We start from the raw sequence: 5873 nt of genomic DNA on the forward strand, positions 1-5873 counted from the left end.
CACGTGGTTTGAAATGCCTCCATTTCTCATGTTTAAAATGGGAACGAGAGCAGGAAGAGTAAATAAAACATATGCAAAAATGCTTTATGGAGCTTCAAAATCTCAGACTCACCGTCCTCGACTCCCAGAAGCACCTTCTGCTTCATCTTCCTGGCCTCCCCAGTCCGCTCCAGAAGGTGGCGTCGTGATCTCCAGTTCTGCTGGCGGAGACCGTGCGGCGGGGAGCAAAGCTGAAGTGAGCACACATGACTCACTTGCAGAGCCAGACGGTGAGCCCCCCGCTTCTCTCCAGCCCCAGAATCTGCCTTCATGTGAGGGCTTCTTATCAGACTCATGATCATGACAGCTACCACTCGTGAGCGCTTACCCTGTGCCAAGAGTTGTGCTAAATGTGGAAATGCAGACTCGGGAACATTCTGGGGTGGGGCCTGGGATTCTGGGGCCTGGGATTCTGCATTTCTAATAAGCACACCAGGAGGTATCGGGGCTGCCAGTCCAGAAACCGTACTCTGAGTATCAAGTATCAGTGCTTTCTCTCATCCAACTGGCACAACACCCTGTTAAGAAGAAAACCACAGGCTTGGGGGGGCCTGGCTGGCTCAGTCAGAAGACGTCCGACTCTTGATCTCGTGCTTGTAAGTTCGAACCCTACATTGGGTGTAGAGATTACTTAAAAATAAAACCAAGGAAGGAAGGAAGGAAGGAAGGAAGGAAGGAAGGAAGGAAGGAAGGAAGGAGAAAAGAAAGAAAGAAAGAAAGAAAGAAAGAAAGAAAGAAAGAAAGAAAGAAAGAAAGAAAGAAAGAAAGAAAGAAAGAAAGAAAGAAAGAAAGAGAAAGAAAGAAAGAAAACCACAGGCTTAAAATGCAATTAACTGAGGCCAAGTCATCCAACCCGGGGCTTAATGCCTATCCCAGTCGCAGCTTCAACCTCCCCAGAAAGGTAAGTCTCAACCAGTCAGCTGGGAGTTCTGTGATCGGCACACAGGAGGTAACCTGTCACCTGGGCCCTCTCCATCCCCCACACATGAAGTAACCCACCGAATGAGACCCCCTGCTCTGTTTCCACCTCAGGGCCGGTGGCCTTGCCTGAAAGAATCCTATCTTTCTTTTTGCTAGTAATTTTCTTGCCCCAACTGTCCATTTTGTACACCTCCTCGAAGTTCCCCTCTTCTCACTAGACAGGATGCCACCTGATTCGTGACTCGTGAGATCTTCAAATGTGCTCAGTTGACTTTGGTTTTTTAACAACCCCTAAGAAACCAGTACTCTTATTATCGTCCTTGTTTACAGAGGAAACTGAGGCCTTGAGAGATGGAATAACTCCATCAGGTCCCAAGCTAACCAGCAGAACCAGGATTTGAACCCAGGTCAGCTGGCCTGTGTGCCCACTTAGCCCCAGAGCTCTGTCGCCTCCCCAGCATTTGCCCAGAAGGTCAATGACCAGGGGTGAGTCTCTGAGGATGAGCGGGCCCATCTCCAAATACCATCACACGGAGAGTTACGGCTTCAACATGGGAATTTAGGGGAGGGGGACACAAACTTTGAGTCCATAGCACCTGGTATGGGAGAAGCATGTTCCCACAGGACAGACACCCCCCCAGGGGCCACTCTCCCACAAAGAGCAAAGCCACAAAGCTCCAGGCTGTCCCCAGTGCTCTCTTTCCTGCAGCCAGGAAACATAAAGACCCCCCCTCTGGGTCCCCCGGGGCCCCACCTGCCGCGGCTCCCAAGCCACTGGGCTGTGAACCCACACGGCCTGCAGCCGCCTGCCCACGAGCATTAATTGAAAATTAATCCGCTCAGTACGTGCCGACGAGCAAATCAAAGCTAAGTGTCTCAATTAGGAAGAGAAATGGAGTCGGGCACTCTTCTCAGGAGCCGGCTTATTTATGGGGATAATATCATTTTTAATGAGGGGAGCTACTAAAAGGCACAACAAATGCAACATTTAATAGAAAAATATTACAGCATTCCATCAGCGGAGTGCTGCTGGGAGGGTGGACTCGGGGCTACACGAATACCCGGGAATCTATCTCGAGCTGTGTGGGCACCTGTGTACCAGCATCTGTGCACACGCATGTCCGTGTGGACAACACATCTGTGTATGTACGCATGCACGCCCTCATACAGGTCCGTGTCTGGATATGTGAGCGTGTGTGCACACGTGTCCGTGTGAGCAACACATCTGCGTATGTACGCATGCATGCCCGCACACGGGTCCTTGTGTGGTTATGTGAGCGTGTGTGCACGCGTGTCTGTGTGAGCAACACATCTGCGTGTGTACGCATGCATGCCCGCACACGGGTCCTTGTGTGGATATGTGAGCGTATGTGTCTGGGCCTGGGGGGAAGGGTGAAGCATTCCTGCGTTTTTGCCACAAGAGGTGGATCTCCCACCTACCACCTAAAGTAGCCCCATTCAGGGTGCTGGGCCAGCCAGTTAAGGATTCGGAGTATTTCCAGTACTGAAGGGGACCTGGTCCGCTTAGTCCCTGGAGAATTGTAGGTCTCTGTCACCCACCTCCCCAGAGGGTCATAAAAGGGGAAATTAGACTCTGGGCCCCAGCCTCCTCTGGGGCCTCCTTGCCCACGGGAGCCATGGTGGTTCTAGCCCCCACATCACTGACAGCTGCAGGACAAGGCCCTCGGGACGCTACCACACTGCCCCAAGCTGGCCCCTGGGCCCAGCCACCCCCTTCAGCCTTGGTCTCGGGCTCAAGAGCCAAGCACTTTGCTGGCCAGCCTCAAGTCCAAGTTCCTACCCCCACCGCCCCCCTCCTCCACGCAGCTGCGGCCCGGATCCAGACCCAGGCTCCATAGCCCCCGCCCAGGACGGCCTCAGCTTCAGCATCTGTGGAATGAGGAAGAAGTTGAGGTGGGCAGCTCAGAGCCCATCCTGCCCTCCCCTTCCCCCGACGCGGCAGCACACATGGACCTGCTCGCCTCTGCTCACGTCAGAGCCCTCCTGGAGCAGGTCCCAAAGCCTGCCCTCACTCCCAGGCCCCGAGCAGCACCCCACCCCACCCCCACTCCCCACAGGCAGCTTCTCCAACCACCTCGCCCTCCTCGGGCTCCTCCTGAGATGGCAAGGTCCTCGGCATCCGATGGGAAGAGCAACAAGGCTTGCGGCCCCCCCTCAGCACATGGGCCAGAGTGGCTGGTGGTCAGCACTAGCATTATCTCTGTGACCCCGATGACAACACCCACCTCTGTCACCACCCCCCCGGTCCCATACAAGCCTGTGGAGGCACACAGCAGGGATTTTTAATCCTTGTTTCTCAGAAGAGGAACCTGAAGCTCAGAGAGGTTGAGAGACTTGGCTGAGGCCACACAGCAGGTGTGAAACCTCAGAGGGTTTGCAGAGGTCCCAGATGCACCAGAAGCCAGGCGCTTGTGGCGAAGACCTGGGCTGTCCCACCTCAGAGAAACTCAGAGAAGCCTCTAAGCCAGGGGACTCAAGTTTCGCCCGGCGATGCCTTCCACCAGGGATGTGACTTCGGACTCACTCATTAACCTCTCTGTGTTTCCCTTTCTTCACTGTAGGATTTGTCAGGGTTAAAGGAGCTAATACCCATCAAGTGCTTAGAATCAGGCCTGGCACGTGATAACCCTCCTGGATGTATTGAGATGCTGTTACTAATATTAGGCCACCCTACCCCCAAATTGCTCTCTCCTTGGTCAGGCAGCAAAAATCATCCATCGAGCAGTCTGCAAAGGTCCTCAGGGCAGGGCCTACCCCTCCCCCAAACGTCTAGCATGGGCGCCAACACCAGCTTCCCTGACCTGGGCCAGGAGCCTTCCCGTACACTGCCCTCATTCACTGGCTGCGTGCTTATGTGTTCTGTGTGTGTTCTACTCGAATTTTTCAAAAGTAAAATAACAATAAAATAAAACCAAGCAGGCATTTGTGCCCAGCAGAGGGTCCTAACCAGGCAGTAGTATTCGGGTGATTATCCACTTAATGTCTGCCTCCCCATGACATGACACTCCACGCGGTCAAGAACAACGTCCACGTCCTGTCCTGCAGTACCCACTGCATCTAGAAAGATGTCTGGCTGGGGTAGGTAAGCAACGATCATTGAAGAGAGGGAGGGAGCAGAGGGTGGGCTCTTCCCGGGGTGGAGATCTGAGCCTTTGAACCCTCAGTCTCAGGAGGGGAGACTCCTACCCCAAACCAGGAGCCAGAACTGGGGGCCTCTCCCTCCCTCCCAGACCCCAGGCACCTCCAGATTGACGACATTTTGAAAGTTAACTTCCCACAAAAGTCACTCTCCAGAATTAATATTTATTTCTTATGAAATTTAAATTTTTCAGTTTAATTAAATTTTTATTCATCGTGAGTTATAGATAAAAATATTTATAACTTTCCCTTTCGCGCCACTGAGAATGAGTCTTGGATGGAACCAATTACCCAGGCCTCCTCCTGGTGACTGCTCCGGGGTCAGGGGCAGGGAGGGGGGTCAGAAGGGCCAGTGGGGGCAAGAGCTGGCATCCATCTTCCCAGGCAGTGGTGTCGGCCCTGCCTCCTGCTTCCGAGCCCTGGAGGTGACTGGTAGAAGGGGAGAGCTCAGACCTACCCCACCCCCAACTTCCTGGCAAATAACTCAGTGTGAGTTGGGATCAGGGCCAGCGAGGGGCCAGAAGGAGGCTGGGAGAAGACAGGAAAGCCTGAGAATGAGAGCAAGAGAGGAGGGAAAGTCTGCAGAGACAGAGGACCCGTCTTCCCACCAGGGCACCGAACATGGTGGAACAGCCTGTCAAAGGCAACCCATGTTGCCAGAAGATTGTGGCTATGGGCTCTGGGCTCTGGGGCCTTGAATCATTTTGTGCCCAGAATCACCGTGAGTGTCCTCTTCAGTGAGGAGCTGCCTGCAGGGCGCGTCTTCAGCAGAGATGGCGAGAGGTGCGGAGGGGGAGCCCCGGGCCCTGAAGCCAGACAGGCCAGCATTTCCATCCTGGTTCCGAATGACCTGGTACATGTTACATAACCTCCCTGAACATCAGTTTCCTCGTCTGTAAAATGGGACCTGAAGATCACATCAGATGATGTATGAAAGGCCCGACCCACAGCTGGGGTGTCATTAATAGCAGAAGATGCTGGCCCTTTCCTCAACACCGCTAAGGTGCTCGGTCCTTCCAAGGAAGCTAAGGCCGAGCTGGGGTGAGGCTCTCGCTTCCTCCGGCGGTGAGCACCGCATCCGGCAGCGCCTGCTCAGCACTCACCCGCACCGTGGCCTCCGTCTTGGAGCTGGCCCGCATCTACACGGCCCTCGTCCCGCACAACGACAAGGGGATGGTCACCGAGGATCAGATGGGTGGCCTGCCCTCATTAAAGCAGGGGGTGTAAATGTGGAAACTTTCTGGCCGGGCTTCTCGCAAAGACACTGGCCAATGTCAACATCAGCAGCCTCACCTGTAGGGGCTGGTGGAGCCACCCCAGCAGCTGTGCTGCACCCGCAGAAGGTCCCGCTCCCTCCACCAGGGCTGCCCCAGCTGAGGAGAAGTGGAAGTGAAGAACGAAGAATCAGAGGAGTCTGATGTTGACGTGGGCTTTGGTCTTGTTGACCCCACCTCGTCTGTAACCTGGTCATTAAAAAGCTAAACTCTTTAAAAAAAAAAAAAGTAGAGGATCCTGGGCTGTCTATCCACTGACAGGGAGCTCACTACCTTACAAGGAAAGCTCATTTGGGAGCTCCATCTTCTCACTAAACCTGAACCCTTCACCCTTAAAAATGGAGCTATCTGAACCCCCTGCGATGTCACATGTGCTGCTCTGGAATACAATTCCCTCGGACACTGGAAGATCAGAACCCACTCTCAAAACTCGCCCACGTTGATGTTCACTGGCTGTCGACACAGCCTCAAATCCGCCCA

At 54.1% G+C, this 5873-nt stretch overlaps 1 pseudogene; it reads left to right on the forward strand.

Moving 5' to 3' along the window:
* Positions 1–862: 862 nt before the first annotated feature.
* LOC148107207 (uncharacterized) lies at positions 863–5601 on the forward strand (annotated as a pseudogene).
* Positions 5602–5873: the final 272 nt, after the last annotated feature.

The sequence above is a fragment of the Ursus americanus genome, chromosome 33, assembly GCF_024610735.1.
Source record: "Ursus americanus isolate L20-20 chromosome 33, mUrsAme1.1.p, whole genome shotgun sequence".
Lineage (NCBI taxonomy): Eukaryota > Metazoa > Chordata > Mammalia > Carnivora > Ursidae > Ursus > Ursus americanus.